Below are 19,413 nucleotides of genomic sequence, written 5' to 3'. Positions count from 1 at the left end.
CTATTAGCAATTATAGTATTAAAGTGGACCCAAACTAAAAATACAAGATTTCAGAAATAAAATCTATTTTCTAAATTATAACAATAAATAGCAGTTTTTTTTCAGCTGCATGATGACAAATATAAAATATTTTACATTTATTGGTGGAACCCCTCCCTTCCTTTCATAGTGCCGGGACAGAATCCGGCAAACTGGTGGAGTAGGAGGTGTCTGGCAATGGAGGAATTGCTAATGGCTGCCACCTGTATAACCCTAGTAATGCAAAGGGGAGGGTGAAAAGCATGCACTGAAATGCTCACAGGCTTGAAGGAGTGTTTATTTATCTTTGTATGTGTGGTGCAACTAAATATTTTGAATTAAAAAAATGTTTGGTTTGGGTCCGCTTTAAACTGACATTCCAGGCTGCACTCCCATGATTTTATCTTTGTCTTGCATTCTCATCCATCTCCTTTTGTTATTCATATGACACAAGGAAGCCAGTGGGAGATGTAAGGAGAGGCGAACGGACAGTGAGGAGAGAAAGTGTACCCTGTGATGTGACAGGTACCTAAACCCTCCTCCAGTAAGCTTCCCCGTGGTTCTCTGTATTAGTGGGAGCAGTTGGTTGTCTGATATGTGTGTGTGTGTGTGTGTGTGTGTGTGTGTGTGGGGAGGGGGGGGGGCGGGGGGCGGCAGGGTCTATGCACAAGTGGGGAAGGGGCCTTAAAAAGGAACTTTAGCAAAAAGGAGAAAAAATCAATACATTGCAAAGTGAAAAGTTAAAAAGATATAAAATAGATCAATAAATAATTGATATTCTCCATGTAATTTGTTCATGTTGTTTGATCCCCAATGAGCATGTGGGTAATCGCTTTACTACTGGCAGACAAGAAAAAACACTAGACAACACCAACTACCATTATCTATAACCACACCCACTAACATTGCAATAGGCTAAAAGGTTGTTTTTTAATAGATATACATATGCACAGAGGGAGATACTGGTTGCTTGACAGAAGAAAACAGCTGTTATTTCCCATAATGCAACAAGGTTAACAGACCGGAAACTGTCAGGACCATGGTCATGACATCACACTGTGGGAGGGGTTTCACCACAATATCAGCCGTACAGACCCCTTGATGATCTATTAGAGAAAAGCTAAAGATTTATCATGGGAAAAGGGGGTATCGGCTACTGATTGGGATGAAATTCAATCAGTTCTTCTTTGGATCATTACCAAACTCTTGGCAAAATTTACGGGAGGCCAGTCAACCTGCATGTGTGTTTCTGGGATGCAGAGAGAATGGGAACAACCTCAAATACTGTTCATAGTGGGGAGCCAACTGTGCTAATCACTTGTCCACCCTGCTGCTCTATGTAGTTTGTCTTATGTCAGCGGAGGTTGAATCGTGTTACTTTGTCTTTCTTCAAACAGCAAAATAGCCTAGTTGAATACAAGAAATGCAAGACATTTGCTGTACGGAACTGACTGTCCATAATGGTACCCCCTGCATGTTGGGAAATGGTCTTTTTACCGAATGACTAAATTATCCCATCCACGGCAATACATGCAGCGCCATCGCGGCTCTAATGCTTTTCTCCCTCTATTACCGGGATCACTTTTCCAAGAACACTGAATTCTCCTATAATGCTCATTGCTCTGACGATGAATATTCGCGGTTATCATGGGCTGTGGTAGCAGATTCATCTTCTTATTGTTTTATGAAGTCAGGGGACGCTAAATTACTATAAACAGCTTCTGCTGTGAATTACAACAGACATCTTAACATATTGCTTATTTGTATGAATATGTATCAAGGATGTAAAAATAGTGTAGCACCTGTGAAATGAATTATGTATCATCTGTTGTCACTGTACCTAAATTTAGAACCTCAATATCTTTTTGTTGCAGATTTTTGATGTGTGGCTGCATTAAATAGGGATGAACCACAAATTAACTGAAAGAACCTTCCATCTCCCTCTTCTTCTTCTTCTTCAGAAGTTGTCTTATGAGCTTGGCTACCTCAAATCTCATTATTTCCTACGTTCATTTCAAGAGGAACTTTAACCCAGGGCTGTACTTCGTTCCAATCTGTAGCTCATAGCACCTTTCCCATGAGAGATGTTTACCTTTTCTCCAATAGATTATCAGGGGGTCTGTATGGATGATATTGTGGTGAAACCTCTCCCACAGTGTGATGTCATGACCATGGTCCTGATATTTTCCTGTCTGTGAGCCTTTTTGCATTGTGGTAAATAATGGCTGTTTCCAAGTATCAAGCAACTAGTATCTCTCTCTGTGCATGTATAACTATAAAAAAACACAATCTTTTATGTTAGGGGGTGTGGTTATAGATGATGGCAGCTGGTGCTGTCTAGTTTTTTTCATGTCTGCTAGTAGTGAAGATGATGACATGCAGGCTGATTGTTGATCAAACAACATGAAGAAATTACATGGCAAATATCAATCATTTCTTGATCTCTCTTCTATCTTGTAACTTCTCCCTTTGCAATTTATTGTTTATCTTTTCCCCTTTTCTCTAAAGTTTCTCTTTAATGATTGAATTTTATTCTCCTCTTAAAGAGGAACTCCAGTGAAAATAATGTAGTAAAAAAAGTGCTTCATTTTTTACCATAATTATGTATAAATGATTTAGTCAGTGTTTGCTCATTGTAAAATCTTTCCTCTCCCAGATTCACATTCTGACATTTATTACATGGAGACATTGTTACTGTGGGCAGGTTATTTAGCTGTTTCTAGCTGCTCTGGCTGTTAGACAGCTAATAACAGCTGTTTCCTGTCTCTGAACATTGTTACATTGTGGCTGTTTGCCAGGAGTACCGCGGTCTTCAGAGGTTCTTGTGGGAGGGATTTCAGCACAAAATCAGTCACACAGCGCCTCCTGATGGTCTGTTTGTGAAAATCATTGTCTTTCTCATGTAAAATGGGGTATCAGCTACTGATTGGGAAAAAGTTCAATTCTTGGTTGGAGTTTCTCTTTAAAGAAAATCACATACTTCCCTTAGAAGAGGGAAGTCTCTGGTCCTAATGAGGTTTCCCAAGGTGCCTCCCGGTCCCCCTTTGCTGCTTGCGGACCCTTCAAAGATTACCAACAAGGGCTTGTCGGTAATCTGTTTGGGGCCGCGCTCCTTTTCAAGCACGCGCACAACTATTCTGCTCATGCTCAAGTACGGCCGAGCGTGCACAGTAAGTTACGAGTGGCTTCGTGCTATTGCGTAGGCGTGGCTGTGCCCATGTGGCTGTAGGACAGCCATGCTCGTGCCAGAAAAGCAGCATGGCCCCGATCAGCTGGAGGGTCCTGGGCAGTAGCGGAGGACATGAGGACAGCATGGGAAACAGAGGTGTAGCAAAAGGGAATGCAGAGGTTGCGACTCTAATGGGGCCCCTGAACCAGGGGGGCCCATTACTAGCCCCCTTTTAGCTTTTCATTGGTGCTATGCTGGTAATAAACACCTCTATGTGCATTGAATAGTAGTAATCCTTACCGGTTTCCTTACTCTGATTATACCTTTCTGACACTGAAACTGTCCTTGGTAGGTTTCGAGGCTTCATGTCAGTAGAGTTCTTAGGGGCTCCAGGTATAATTCACACTGGAGCTCCAAGTGCCTCAGTCACGCCACTGGTGGGAAGCCTCATTAGGATTCAGAGGCTTCCCTCTCCTTTGTGGTATGGTATGTGTTTTTCTGAACCCGAATTTCGGCTTGCGTTCTCTTTAATTCTTCTGCTTTCCTTCTTATTTTCTCTCCTGTCTATATCCTCTATGTCCTTTTTTACTGCAGAAGTTGTGTTATCGGCTTTTGGGCTCAGAACCTTCCATCATCCCGCCTCTTTTCACTTACTTAAAGAGAAACTCCGACAAAAAATTGAACTTTATCTTAATCAGTAGCTGATACCCCTTTTTTTTAACAGTTTAAATTTTATTGAAGTCTTTTGTTATAATAACGAGACAGTAAACAAACAGATTACCCCCAGGTCAACATGACCTTACAAAGGAAAAAAACACCCAGTAAGAGTAGAGATTAAAGAAAAGGGAAGAGGTAGAAAGGAATAGAGAGAGAGTGCGTTCTATGCTTCAGAGTATTGTCCGAGTATTCATGGAGAGAAAGAAAAGATTAGGAAGAAAGTAGTTACAACATTATGCCATTACATCATAATCAATGTCAGTATTAATAGTTCCCAGTTCCCAGTTGCTGGAAAGCATTTTATCGGTAAAATCATTTCATTCCTATAGGAAGGGTAAGAAATCACATAAGCATACCTTTTAGGGCTGCACCTGCCTTCATACGACGCTGGACTCCCCATATTGTGCAGTGAGATATTACTAATCATGCCATATAGGAAGAGTATTTTATATATCTGTAACTATATTTCTAAGGTATTTATCGCACCATGCTGCCCAGACTCCATCAAACTTATTAGGACAGTTCCTACTTTTATAGGTAAGTTTATATAGCGGTAAGGCTTTATTTACAGTATTAATCCATTCTGTTTTTGTAGGAATGGCTGGCTGATTCCAATGGGTCAGAATAACTTTCCTTGCAGTGTGACACAGTGTAAAAATCATAATTCTTTTATGTTTAGAATAAAGACCATGACCGAACAGTCCAAGAGACGCTAGTTTGGGTTCAAGTTTAAATGGGCAATCAAGAATACGTCCAATGACTTTCTCAATCTGATTCCAGAAGCCTGTTAGTGCTGGGCAAGTCCAGAACATGTGTATATATGTTCCTTCAGCTGCATGACATCTTGTGCATAGATTAGAATGCGAAGGGTTCATCTTATGGAGTCTACATGGCGTAAAGTAAGTTCTGTGGATGTATTTTAAGTTAACTAGTCTATCTCTGGATGATATTAAGAATTAAGAAAAAGAATACCCCTTTTTACATGAGAAATCTATTCCTTTTCACAAACAGACCATCAGGGGGCGCTGTATGACTGATATTGTGGTGAAACCCCTCCCACAAGAAACCCCTCCCACAAGAAAAGTTCTAACTTTTGGCAGTTTCCTGTCTGTGAACCTTGTTGCATTGTGGAAAATAGCTGTTTACAGCTGTTTCCAACTGCCAAAAAAACATGCAGCAGCTACATCACCTGCCAACAGTAAAATGTTCACTGGAGTTCCTCTTTCAAGGGAATAGGAATGCTGAAATCTATTGGAAATTGCTGTGTAGTGTGTGGGCAGGTAATAGATCCCTCTCTGATCACATTCTATCAGAGAGGGATCTATCTATTGGTTGATCTGGCCATACATCGAGTGGTGTACGACCATTAACCCCCCTGGCGGTATGAAACATTCCGCCAGGGGGCAGCGCAGCAGTTTTTTTAAATTTATTTTTTTTTAAATCATGTAGCGAGCCTAGGGCTCGCTACATGATAGCCGTTGCTCAGCGGCATCCCCCCAGCCCCGCCGATCGCCTTCGGCGATAGGCGATCAGGAAATCACGTTCAAAGAACGGGATTTCCTGGAGGGCTTCCCCGTCGCCATGGCGACGGGCGGGATGACGTCACCGACGTCAGCGACGTCGGGACGTCATTGGAACTCCAGATCTACCCCTCGGCGCTGCCTGGCACTGATTGGCCAGGCAGCGCACGGGGTCTGGGGGGGGCCGCGCGCCGCAACGAATAGCGGCGATCGGGCGCGCGGCGGCGGCGATCGGGGTGCTGGCGCAGCTAGCAAAGTGCTAGCTGCGTCCAGAAAATTTTTTTTTTTATTTAAATCGGCCCAGCAGGGCCTGAGCGGCACCCTCCGGCGGCTTACCCCGTGTCACACACGGGGTTACCGCTAAGGAGGTTAAGTGTCTGCATCCGGTAGGATTTGAATGATAATCTCATATCTCACTATTTCCTCTCCTCATACACTGATTTAATGCTGCAGTTCTCACTTTTCCCTCTACTATACTCTCATTATGTAGGCATGTAGTGCATATTTTTCTCTCCTCTTCTGTCTTATTCTTCTTCGGAATTGTGAACTTGGTAACATCAAACTTCAAACTTCGTCTCACACAGTTATGCTTTCTCCTCCTCTCTCTGCTTCTCTTTTCTCTGCTCCTTTTGTCCCCTTCCGTTTTCCTTTTCATCTCCTGTTCTTCTCGTCCTTTCTCCCAGAATGTGTGTTATCAGTTGGTAGTATAGGAGTGATGCGATTACGTATCACTATTCTCTGCTCTCCTTCATTGCTTGTTTAATGCATCAGTTCCCAGTTTTCTTTATACTCCACTGTTTCATCTTCCCATCCGCCTCTTTGATAAATGCTTATTATCTGAACAATAGACTTGTTGCCATGCCGGACGGCTATCACTCTAGTAGAGCGAGAAAGAAGATGGCCAGCAATAGAGAGGATTTTGCTAAATAATTTATTTTATGAAGTTTATGAAGTATAATTTGGAGTGCTGTGCACAGAGCTGAATGTAGCTTTGATTTGAAGGTTTCCTTTATCTAAATCAGAGTCTTCTATATTATTAAGATGTGGGACAACAAAGAGGAATGCGCTCCCTCACCTTAATGAAATAAAAGAATACCGCCCCAGTGGGAAATGATGGAGAAGAATGCACAATAAGTTGAACGTGGTAAGGCAAGAGATACATTTGATGCTGTAACAGAAAAGTTTAGATTTAGAATCAGAATAGAATTTATTTGCCAAGTACAGGTTATCATACAAGGAATTGTTTTTGGCAAATACAGCACAGCGGATATACATGAGCAGGGAAATGCAAACGTCAGTACACATAACACAGGGATATGTACATAGTACATTTTACATAACACAGAGTGGATTGCTAATTAGTTGCTGAAATGTGTGGTGTTGAAGGCCAGGATGGCTTGAGGTAAGAAGGAGTTCCTGTGCCTGGCGGTCCTGGTGGAGATGGAACTAAAGTGGTTGCCTGATGAGAGTAAGTTGAAGTAGTGGTATCTGGGGTTGGAGGGATGTTGTGCAATCCTGGCTGCCCTGTAGGACAGAAGGTCTAGCGATGGTAGGGTGGTCCCGATGATCTTCTTAGCTGCTTTGGTAACTCTGAAGCTTATGCTTGTCCCTGGCGGGGGTGCCCACATACCATACAATGGTGGAGGAGCAAAGAATCAACTCAACGGTGGTAGAGTAGAAGAGCACTGGACATGCCAAACTTTTTCAGCTGGCAAAGGATGAACAGCTGTTGATTGGCCTTTTTCTGTGTTTTGGAAGTGTTAGCTTCCCAACTTTGGTACTTGGAAATGTTGGTGCCTCGGAGGCAAGCGCTGGGGAATTCGGAGCCCTCAAAGAGTACCGGGGCAAGTTCAGGGTGGTGAGTTCTGACATCAACTGTCAGTTCAACATTTTTCTGAGTTGAGGACCAGTTTATTATTCTTACACTAGTTGCAGACCCTTTCAATCTCCTGGCAGTAGTCGTGTTCGCCGCTCTTGACCAAGAGACCTATGATGGTGGTGTCATTTGCGAACTTCGTCAACTTGGCAGAGTCGTGTTATGAGGTGCAGACGTTTGTGTATAGGGAGAACAAGATTGGTGGCAGGACACATCCTTGGGGAGCGCCTGTGGGGAAGGTGTCGAGCTTCACCACTTGGGTCCTGTTTGTAAGGCACACTCCAGGCACAGATATTTTCATAGGTCTGGCATACAGCTGGGAACATGTCTTACAGCTAGGAACAGCAGACTTGGAGAAGGACTTGGGAATACAAGTTAACTAACGTTATACAATGCCAAGCAACAGCAGCAAGAGCAAATACAATTCTGGGATGCATAAAATGGGAAATAAAATCTTGAGATGCTAGTATACTACTGCCTCCTGGTTGAACTTGATGGACAGATATCTTTTTACAACCAAACTAACTATGTGTAGACATTACGCTGCAGAATGCCCTGTGTAGAAGTTCCTTCATTAGATGAGGTCAAGTAAATCATTTGTAAAATTTCAATACTTTACGTGATACCAAAAGAGTACAAAAACATTGAATGTCTGCCCGGTCGTCTGGTCGTGAGTGCCATTCATGACCCTACTTAGCAAATTGGCAAACGGATTGATGAGACATTAAAGCTTTTGGTGGAATCTCTTCTACTGTATTCTTTGAATGGGACTTTCCTGAATTCACGGTGCGAGGTAACTATGTCAGAGAGCTACATTCTGGTGGGGATAGATGGAGAATCTCTATACATCTCAATTCCTTACCAGGTTGGAGTTGACGAGGTTGCCCTCTACCCCAAGGACTTTCATCTAAATATGTCCCAACACAGCTGAGCCATGTGTGAAGCGCTTGAGATCGTACTCTAATTAAACTGTTTTCATTTCAATGGAACCTGTTTTAAAAAGGTGCAGGTACTTCAATAGTGATGATGTGTGCTCTGGCACATTCACACCTCTGTCTGGGTAAATAAGAACAGCAATATGTTTAGACCTTAGCAAGTACTTCATGAGTTTGTGGCTGAAAGTGATTGATGGTGGTAGGAAGGGGTGATGTGACCCAGCTGCAGCAGTTTATTAATGAATTTTAAAGAACAACTATCAAATAAACTGTTCTTCTGTAAACCCCACATACCTATAGAGCTTTTAGCCAGCAACAATAGAAAGCTTTTCAGAGCTCTCTCATCACAGGCCGTGTGGAAAAAACGCTTTGTTTACCAGCTGTTTGTAACAATTTGTGTTGACATCGAGCTAGAGGCTGGAGCTATACCATGTAGCTAGGTTCCACTTCTCTGTCACTATTCACAGAGGAATTATTTACTGTTTGTTCCTTACCTGTACATTTTCCTTACTTGGATGCTCCCCCCCTCCCCATTCAAAATGAACTATTCCTGGCTGTAAACTCTTTACTTTAGACTGCAAGGCAGAGAGAGAGAGGAACACACAGAGCTGCAACTGATGATTATTTACACACATTTGAAGCTATATTTCTGCTTCCTATCACTTTTAACACATTTTACTCACAGTATACAGCCAGTGACGGTTGTTTCGGTATGCTGGATGTGCTGGACACAGTCGTCCATAGTAATGCCCACTGTGAAAACTGTTTTCTGTAAATGTCATATTTTCTTCACATAAAACATGAAAAGATGAAATAAAGCCTTTGTATTGCTATTTGCTAGTAATTACTAGAACTATGTGTGGCATTTAGAATTTTAGTGAACTTTGATAGTTGATCTCAATATTTATGTTACCTACTAGGACTGAAATCCCCTTCTTGGATCTGCTGATCCAAAAGAGCAATAGATACTTAGTGACTCGAACTTTCAGGAAGCCAACAGTAGGAATTTCCCTCCTCTACTCCACCAGTCATCATCTTGGACATTTAGATTGCAGCATTCCTATAGCTCAGTTCCTTGAGATTGTGCAGGAACTGTACTAATGATAAGCAGTTTTGAGAGAGAGAGAGAGAGAGAGAGAGAGAGAGGGAGGTTGCTCTCATGGAGTCTTGGAGAAGGCCTAAAATAGAGCAAGTGCTTCCATGTGAACTGATTTGTCTCCACTAAGGTCCAGGAAGTGGAGACTAATCCTGCACCACCTGCACCTTCTCACACATTAGTTGCCATTGCCATTGATGTGCTTCAGCTAAGCCCACACATATTTCAAATTTTGCTTATTCACATGATAAATCTTTACCTTTTCTTGAATAGATCATCAGGGACAACTTTATGACTGATATTGTGGTGAAACCCCTCCCGCAGTGTGATGTCATGACCAAGGTCCTGGCAGTTTGCTGTCTGTGAACCTCATTGCATTGTGGGAAATAACAGCTGTTTCCAGCTGCCAAGCGAACAATATCTCCGTCTGTGCATAGAACTCTCAGTAAACGAACAGTCCTCAGAGATCACCTGACAGGACGAAACATGTGGTCAGCTGTGGTAAATTTCAGAATGTATATCGAGGCGAGGAAAGATTTTATAATGGAAAAACACGCACTCAATAATTTATAAGTGAATATTGTAACGGGGAATTGTATTCCTTATGTTATTTTAACTACAGTTCATCTTTAAGCTGTCTGTCTAGGCCGATAGATATATAAACTCTTTTTATTTAGAGGAAGAGTTGTGTTTGTGAGCGAGCTATATCCAGAATGGCGTCCCAGCAGGCTGTCTGCCGCTGCAGCTTAGTGCATCTTCCCTATCTATTATGGCAGGTAAAGCTGGGATGTCAGTGTCAGCTTGTGCTGATTACCGAGGTGGGATATGTAGCTGGTCTTTGTGTTACATACACACTTTGTCTCTGTGCCCTGACAGATCATTAGTCACTGGCAAGATAACCGATGCCCTGCAATTACCGACCACAGCTCCTGCAGGTATGAACACACGGGTAAAACTACTTAGCTTAAAATTCATTGTTCAAAATTTCCGCCCCCAAATTGCTGGGAACATGGGATATTCAGAGCTCTTTTTTATGGACATTTTCCCAGACTTTTCTGCCTTTCTTTCCCTCCCCAGGTGTATAAGCTAAACAAAAGATTCGAGATAAAAAAAAACAAAACAATGTCTTCCTTTGCTCAAAGTTCCCTTGGCACATTCTGACCAAAACTCAGCTAAACTTGGCTGGATTCAGCCTGAGCTTTTTTTTCCAGGTCTCTATGTAATTTTACATTGTTTATCTGATGTGTTGCACCATGGGAGATTCCATCATTATTTCCATTATAAACCATCTGAGAAACAGAGCTGTCTACTTTGCTATGAGGAAAATGGTACAACTAGCAAATATTAGATGCAGTGTCAACCACTTAAACCAGGAAATACCATTAGATGTGGGAAAAGCCAAGAAGGGAACAGTGGAGATAGGCAACATGGTAAGAAGATGAGGGAACAGGGGTATTGGTGATGGGGGTAGAGGCAGGGCCGGCGCTACCATAGAGGCAAAGGCCCCAGAGCTTGTAGGGGCCCCCAGTGGCTACAAGAGGGAAAAAAAATTCAAATCGACCTTATAGTTTTTGAGAAAATCGATTTTAAAGTTTCAAAGGAAAAAAAATACACATTTAAAAACCTGCCGACTTTAATGGTTAATAGCAAATCCACCTTAACCACTTGCCGACCGCCCACTGCACATTGGCAGCGGCAAAGTGGCAGCCCCAGGACCATGTAACGCACATTGGCGTCGGGTCCTGGGACACTGTGTTGCCGGAGATCGCGCGCTGAGATGCGCGCGCATCCTTCGGCAATAGGCTCCGCCCACCCGCGTCGTCAACCCGCCAGCCAATCGGAAGCGCCGGCGGGTTGTTAACCCGAAAATCGCCACATAGGAAGCGTATAATACGCTTTGTAATGTTTACAAAGTGTATTACACAGGCTGCCTCCTGCCCTGGTGGTCCCATTGTCCGAGGGACCACCAGGGCAGGCTGCAGCCACCCTAGTCTGCACCCAAACACACTGATCTGCCCCCTGATCGCCCACAGCACGCCTCAGACCCCCCCCTGCCCACCCCCCATACCATTGTTTGCACCCAATCACCCCCCTAATCACTTATCAATCACTCCCTGTCACTATCTGTCAACGCTATTTTTTTTTAGTCCCTAAACTGCCCCCTGGGGACTCCTGATCACCCCCCACCCCTCATATTCTCCCCAGACCCCCCCCCCAGACCCCCCCCTGTGTACTGTATGCAACAATTCCCCCCGATCACCTGTCAATCACCTGTCAATCACCCATCAATCACCCCCTGTCACTGCCACCCATCAATCAGCCCCTAACCTGCCCCTTGCGGGCAATCTGATCACCCACCCACACCATCAATCGCCTGCAGACCCGACGTCAGATCACCTCCGAAGTGCACTGTTTACATCTGTTCTCTCATCTAAACACCCACTAATTACCCATCAATCACCCCCTATCACCACCTGTCACTGTTACCCATCAGATTAGACCCTAATCTGCCCCTTGCGGGCACCCAATCACCCGCCCACATGCTCAGATTGCCCTCAGACCCTCCCTTATCAATTCGCCAGTGCATTATTTACATCTGTTCTTCCCTGTAATAACCCACTGATCACCTGTCAATCACCTATCAATCACCCATCAATCACCCCCTGTCACTGCCACCCATCAATCACCCCTTGTCACTGCCACCCATCAATCAGCCCCTAACCTGCCCCATGCAGGCAATCTGATCACCCACCCACACCATCAGATCGCCTGCAGACCCGGCGTCAGATCACCTCCCAAGTGCACTGTTTACATCTGTTCTCTCCTCTAAACACCCACTAATTACCCATCAATCACCACCTGTCACTGTTACCCATCAGATTAGACCCTAATCTGCCCCTTGCGGGCACTCAATCACCCACCCATATGCTCAGATTGCCCTCAGACCCCCCTTATCAATTCGCCAGTGCATTATTTACATCTGTTCTTCCCTGTAATAACCCACTGATCACCTGTCAATCACCTATCAATCACCCATCAATCACGCCCTGTCACTGCCACCCATCAATCACCCCCTGTCACTGCCACCCATCAATCAGCCCCTAACCTGCCCCTTGCGGGCAATCTGATCACCCACCCACGCCATCAGATCGCCTGCAGACCTGCCGTCAGATCACCTCCCAAGTGCATTGTTTACATCTGTTCTCTCCTCTAAACACCCACTAATTACCCATCAATCACCCCCTGTCACCACCTGTCACTGCTACCCATCAAATTAGACCCCTATCTGCCCCTAGGGCACCCAATCATCCGCCCACACCCTCAGAACGCCCTCAGACTCCAGCCCTGATCACCTCGCCAGTGCATTGCTTGCATCTATTCCCCCACTAATCACACCTTGAGACACCCATCAATCACCTCCTGTCACCACCTGTCACCCCCTAGCACACCTACCCATCAGATCAGGCCCTAATTTGCCCCGTGTGGGCTCCTGATCACTCGGCCAAACCCTCAAATCCCCCTCAGACCCCCTTCCGATCACCTCCCCAGTGCATTGATTGCATCTATTTTCCCCTCTAACCATCCCCTGAGTCACCCATCAATCACCTCCTGTCACCACCCTAGCACTCCTATCAATCAGATCAGGCCCAATACAACCTGTCATGTAAGAGGCCACCTTGCTTATGACCAGTTCCACAAAATTCGCCCCCTCATAGACCACCTGTCATCAAAATTTGCAGATGCTTATACCCCTGAACAGTCATTTTGAGACATTTGGTTTCCAGACTACTCACGGTTTTGGGCCCATAAAATGCCAGGGCAGTATAGGAACCCCACAAGTTACCCCTTTTTAGAAAAAAGACACCCCAAGGTATTCTGTTAGGTGTAGGAAGAGTTCATAGAAGATTTAATTTTTTGTCAAAAGTTAGCGGAAATTGATTTGTATTGTTTTTTCACAAAGTTTCATTTTTCACTAACTTGTGACAAAAAATAAAATCTACTATGAACTCACCATACACCTAACGGAATACCTTGGGGTGTCTTCTTTCTAAAATGGGGTCACTTGTGGGGTTCCTATACTGCCCTGGCATTTTAGGGGCCCTAAACCGTGAGGAGTAGTCTAGAAAACAAATTGTAACGATTGGTGTCAGCACACAGAGAGAATCTGATTATTGATGATCTGCAGAATCATCAACAATACAGATGTATACTTGATTATGGATGATCTGCAGAATCACCAATAATACAAGTATGGCTAACCTCTGGACACCTAATGAAGTATAAGTGTTAAGTGTAACTGAAGGCTATCTCCCGAGAGGTGGGAGATACGGGCAGCTCGGCCAGGAACCACCTGAGGGGCCCTGGACTGTGCAGCGACTATCCCCTTGAGAGAGGAGATAGAGGTAATCTGGCAGCCAGTGATTCCCTGGTAACTGGAAATCAGACTGTACTGCAGCCAGGGGGCTCCAATGGGAGAGAGGCCCCTAGCTGTACTGTAGGAAGGACTCTCTGATGAGCAAGAGGTCCTTACAGCTAACTGACACTTGGTGGAATAGTGTCAGGGGTAGTACAGACAGACTGAACACTCAAGGAATGAGTGACAGCCAGAAGGTTCGGGCAGGCCAGGTCGGCAACACCCGAGCAAATGGTCATAACAGATATAAATCACAATCCTAGTCTGGGGTGTGAGGACCTTGGTCTTGACACCCAGGACCTAGTCTAAAGAATAACACAGTATCCTATGTTTGGGTGTGAGGTCCTTGGTAACAACACCCTGGAACTGGTCTAAAGTATAACACAGTAATGACACAGTAACCCTACGCTTGGGTGTGAGGTCCTTGGTCACAACACCCTGGAACTGGTCTAAAGTATAACACAGTAATGACACAGTAATCCTAAGCTTGGGTGTGAGGTCCGTGGTCACAACACCCTGGAACTGGTCTAAAGTATAACACAGCAATGACAATAGCGTAATCTGGCTAAGTGTGAATTCCCAGGTCCACCTGGTTCTAACACATTGTAGGATCTGACTGAGGTCTGAGTGCTCACACATAAGTATTCGCAACGGCAGACAACCAGCAACTGACAAGCAAGATCTATATATACTTGCAGTGCTGTGCAGCTCCGCCCGAGCCACTCAGCCAATCCAGAGTCCAGCTGGGATCAGCTAATCGGCCTGATCAGCTGATTCCCCTTCTGCTGGTATAAATGTCCTGTCGTCTGGCGCGCGCACGCGTAGCTCTCCATCTGTGTGAACTAGAAGGTCCAGCCAAGCCAGACGCGTGTCGCTGTGCGGAAACCGCCGGTCTGAACGCGGAGATAGCCGCCCTGTCACTAGACCATGCAGCGGCATCTCCGCTGTTCATTACACAATTGCCTCAAAATGACCTGTGAATAGGACGTTGGGCCCCTTAGCGCACCTAGGCTGCAAAAAAGTGTCACACATGTCGTATCGCCGTACTCAGGAGAAGTAGTATAATGTGTTTTGGGGTGTATTTTTACACATACCCATGCTGGGTGGGAGAAATCTCTCTGTAAATGGACAATTGTGTGTAAAAAAAATCTAAAATGTTTAATTTACAGAGATATTTCTCCCACCCAGCATGGGTATGTGTAAAAATACACCACAAAACACATTATACTACTTCTTCTGAGCACGGCAGTACCACATGTGTGGCACTTTTTTGCAGCCTAACTGCGCTAAGGGGCCCAAAGTCCAATGAGTACCTTTAGGATTTCACAGGTCATTTTGAGACATTTGGGTTCAAGACTACTCCTCACGGTTTAGGGCCCCTAAAATGCTAGGGCAGTATAGGAACCCCACAAGTGACCCCATTTTAGAAAGAAGACACCCCAAGGTATTCTGTTAGGTGTATGACGAGTTCATAGAAAATTTTATTTTTTGTCACAAGTTAGCGGAAATTGATTTGTATTGGTTTTTTTTTTCACAAAGTCTCAATCTCCGCTAACTTGTGACAAAAAAAATCTTCTATGAACTCACCATACTCCTAACAGAATACCTTGGGGTGTCTTCTTTCTAAAATGAGGTCACTTGTGGGGTTCCTATACTGCCCTGGCATTTGAGGGGCCCTAAACCGTGAGGAGTAGTCTAGAATCCAAATGCCTCAAAATGACCTGTGAATAGGACGTTAGGCCCCTTAGCGCACCTAGGTTGCAAAAAAGTGTCACACATGTGGTATCACCGTACTCAGAAGAAGTAGTATAATGTGTTTTGTGTTGCATTTTTACACATACCCATGCTGGGTGGGAGAAATCTCTCTGTAAATGGACAATTGTGTGTAAAAAAAAAATCAAAAAATTGTCATTTACAGAGATATTTCTCCCACCCAGCATGGGTATGTGTAAAAATACACCACAAAACACATTATACTACTTCTCCTGAGTACAGCGGTACCACATATGTGGCACTTTTTTGCACCCTAAGTGCGCTAAGGGGCCCAAAGTCCAATGAGTACCTTTAGGATTTCACAGGTCATTTTGCGACATTTGGTTTCAAGACTACTCCTCATGGTTTAGGGCCCCTAAAATGCCAGGGCAGTATAGGAACCCCACAAATGACCCCATTTTAGAAAGAAGACACCCCAAGGTATTCTGTTAGGAGTATGGTGAGTTCATAGTAGATTTCATTTTTTGAAAACTTTTTTTTGCATCTTATTCAGAAGATTCTGTTTAATAAACCCTGAAAATTTGGTGTTTCTAGAACTTACGGGGGCTTTGCTATTAAGCACTAAAGTTGGCAGATTTTTACTGTAATATAAATGCAGAAAATAGGCAGATGCAGATTTTCTGCATTTTACTTTACAGTAAAAATCCGCCGACTTTAGCGGTTAATAGCAAAGCCCCAGTAAGTCCTAGAAACACAAATTTTCAGGGTTTATTAAACTGAATCTTGTGAACAAGATGCAAAAAAAAACTTTTCAAAAAGACCTTATAGTTTTTGAGAAAATTGATGTTAAAGTCGGGCAGAATTTCCGCGATTTCCGCCGGAAATTTCCGCGATTTCCGGCGGAAATCCGCCTAACACACTTGCATTACCGATTTCCGCATTCCGATGCGGAAATGCAAATTCTGATCGGAATTTCGGAATCCGAATGAGCATCCCTACCCAACAGTACATCTCATCTACCTCCACCTCTACCCAGGGCCGGTTTAAGCAACAATGGGGCCCCAGGGCCAAATAAACCTGGGGGGCCCCCCAACAGATACAGAACAAAAATCGGCATTAAGGTACCTTTTTTGCAGCTGGCATAGTCAGGGTGTGAAGCCCCAATCAGTCGGAGCGCCACATATAGTTATAGTTTTTGAGAAAATCGATGGTAAAGTCGGGCGGAATTTCCGCGATTTCCGGCAGAAATTTCGCATTGGAATGCGGAAATTGGTACCGGAAGGCGGAATCGGTAATTGGCAATGGCGGAATGCGGATTTACCGCGGAATCGGAAATTGGCATTTCCGACCATCCCTACTGTTGGGAGAGCAGAGGGCATGAGAGCAAGTAATAAAGGTGGCCAGGAACTTCTGAGAACTTTGAAGGGATGCATGTGGGGCCCCTAAGAGTAAAAATTTATGTAGGTTAGTGAGCTGACACCCAATTACTGTGTAGAGTAAGGGGGAAGGCATGGTGGGGTGTCTGTAAGAGTAGGACAGATTGAAGGGACCAGGCAGGAATTGAATGTGTCCATCCCTGTCTCTGCTATGGGAATGTAAGGTACAGAGTTGGAAACTTTTTTGGCCTTTTGTTACCCCCTTTTTTGCATCCAGCCCGTCTAGCGAGTGTTGTTAATTTCTTCAAAACACACAAAAACAGAAATAAACCTTTTCTTTTTTTCTTTCTCTGCACAGTGAGTAAGGGAGAATAGGTGGTCTGCATAGGGACTGACATTTTTTGTTCATTTTATCAGAGCTTGATAAAAATATGAATATCCAGATCTAACTAGGGAAATCCTAGAAATCCTAACCAAATGCTGAAGAAATGTAACTTTTTAAAAAGGAACTTCACCAAAAGATACTAGTAGGGAGAAAAAATAAATCAATACATTGCAAAGTCAGACGTTAAAACATAGAAGATAGATCAAGAAATGATTGATATTCGCTGTTTAATTCGTTCATGTTGTTTGATCCACCATGAGCCTGCAGGGTAATCAACTTTATTACTGGCAGACATGAAAAAAAAAAGAACAACTGCTTTTATCCTTAAATAATGTGATAGGCCATGGCCCTGACATCACACTGTGAAAGAGGTTTCAGGACAATATCAGCCACATTGGCCCCCCTGATTAATTCGAGAGAAGGTAAAATATTCTCGTGGGAAAGGGGGTATCGGCTACTGATTGGGATGAAGTTCAATCCTTGCTTAAATTTCCTCTATAAACTGTAACGAATGGGGAATTATCTCAGTGGTCAGCGCACAGATATAGAATGTATGTCTGTCCACCAATCTAGTCGCCACCCAGCGATGGTGAACACACAACAACGGAAACGAAGTGGGAACGCAATCGCAAGTGTAGCGATTGCCAATAGTGACACAAGAACGAATCAGACTAAGCACAAGTGTAGAGAAAGAGCACAGAGACAGAATGTATGTGTGTCCACCAATCTAGTCGCCACCCAGCGACAATGAACACACAACAACGGAAACAAAGTGGGAACGCAATTGCAAGTGTAGCGATTGCCAATAGTGACACAAGACTGGATCAGACAGGGCACAAATGCAACAAGAAAGACATAGCACAAAACAACGATCAGAACAACAAGGAAAATAACAAACGCTAGCTAAACGCGAACACCCCACTTATTCCCAACAGCGAACGCGTTAAAGACACGATCACCGCGCGTTAGCCGCCCAGTGATAAGCGTGCCACCCTAACTAACCAATGAAACACAAACATGAAATAGAGAATGCGAACGCTTGCTAAATGGTTACCTCACCGAGCCTACAGCAAGCGTTCGTATCAGACAAGACAGACAGATGGGACTACCAGTAGCAACCGCTGCTCTGGCTAGCACCCCTAAGGCAGAATACAGAAGGAACCACCGCTGCTACCGCTAGAGCGGGTGCGATCCAGACAGACAAACAGATGGGGCTACCAGTAGCAACCGCATAAGACAGAATACAGAAGGAAGCACAGCCACTACCACTAGGGCGAATGCAATCCAGACAGATGGAGCAGCCAGTAGCAACCGCAGCTCTGGCCTACACTCCCAGACAGACAGAACGATTTCCTGTCGACCGCCGCTGGCGACAAGACAATCGAGACAGAGAGACAGAACAAGGCAATATAGATAATACAACCTGACTGCACTCAAAGGGATTCCTAGTGCAGTCCCAAGGAATACTCCAAGATAATCTTTAGCAAACAATAGCAAGGCTGACACTCTAGGAGAGTTTAGCAGGAACAAACCATCATGACTAGCAAGGAATTCTGGGAGCAAAAGGTAATTATACTGCAAGCCATCAAAGAAGACAGCTAAACAATTTGCATGACAAGTATATGCAAATTCCTCACTCGCAGAGCAACTCTGAAAGTTGCAAAGCGAAGACAGGTCTCTTTTCCAGAGACCTGCAACACTCAGACCTAAAGAATGGAGAAACAGCTGTCTGCCCGTGCAGACAGCTGAGCAGATCATTACATAAACACTTCTCTTCTCAGTGGAAATCCTATGTGTTATCCTATCTAACCCATGTGTCCACCTGTTTACCCTATGTGTCCTCTGTCCCCATGTGTCCCTTCTGTCCCCCATGTCTCCTCCGCTCCCTCCGTGTCGTCCTACGGTCCCCCTGAATAAAAGCAAGCAGCGGCAGCACAGCTCACCAAATCCATCGATGTCTGCGACAATCAGCGATTTCTCATGGGAAAGGGGGTATCGGCTACTGATAGGGATGATGTTCAATCCTGGGTTAAATTTCCACTATAAACCCCTTCTCTTCTCAGTGGAAATACATTTTTTTCTGTTCTACATGCTTGTTCCTAGGTTGGCCTAAATATCCTCTTCAATGTACAAAAATGCACTTCTTTAATACTCTATGGATCGTCCTTTGTTTACAGATCTGTTTTGTTTTACA

At 44.3% G+C, this 19,413-nt stretch overlaps 1 protein-coding gene across 1 annotated transcript in view; it reads left to right on the top strand.

Moving 5' to 3' along the window:
* PLCXD3 (phosphatidylinositol specific phospholipase C X domain containing 3) overlaps nucleotides 1–19,413 on the top strand; it is a 161,202-nt gene that overhangs the window by 67,783 nt on the left and 74,006 nt on the right. The window lies entirely within an intron of this gene.

The sequence above is a fragment of the Hyperolius riggenbachi genome, chromosome 1 (genome assembly GCF_040937935.1).
Source record: "Hyperolius riggenbachi isolate aHypRig1 chromosome 1, aHypRig1.pri, whole genome shotgun sequence".
Taxonomy (NCBI): domain Eukaryota; kingdom Metazoa; phylum Chordata; class Amphibia; order Anura; family Hyperoliidae; genus Hyperolius; species Hyperolius riggenbachi.
The sequence above is the reverse complement of the archived record's forward strand: the minus strand, read 5'-3'. Positions and strand labels throughout refer to the sequence as shown.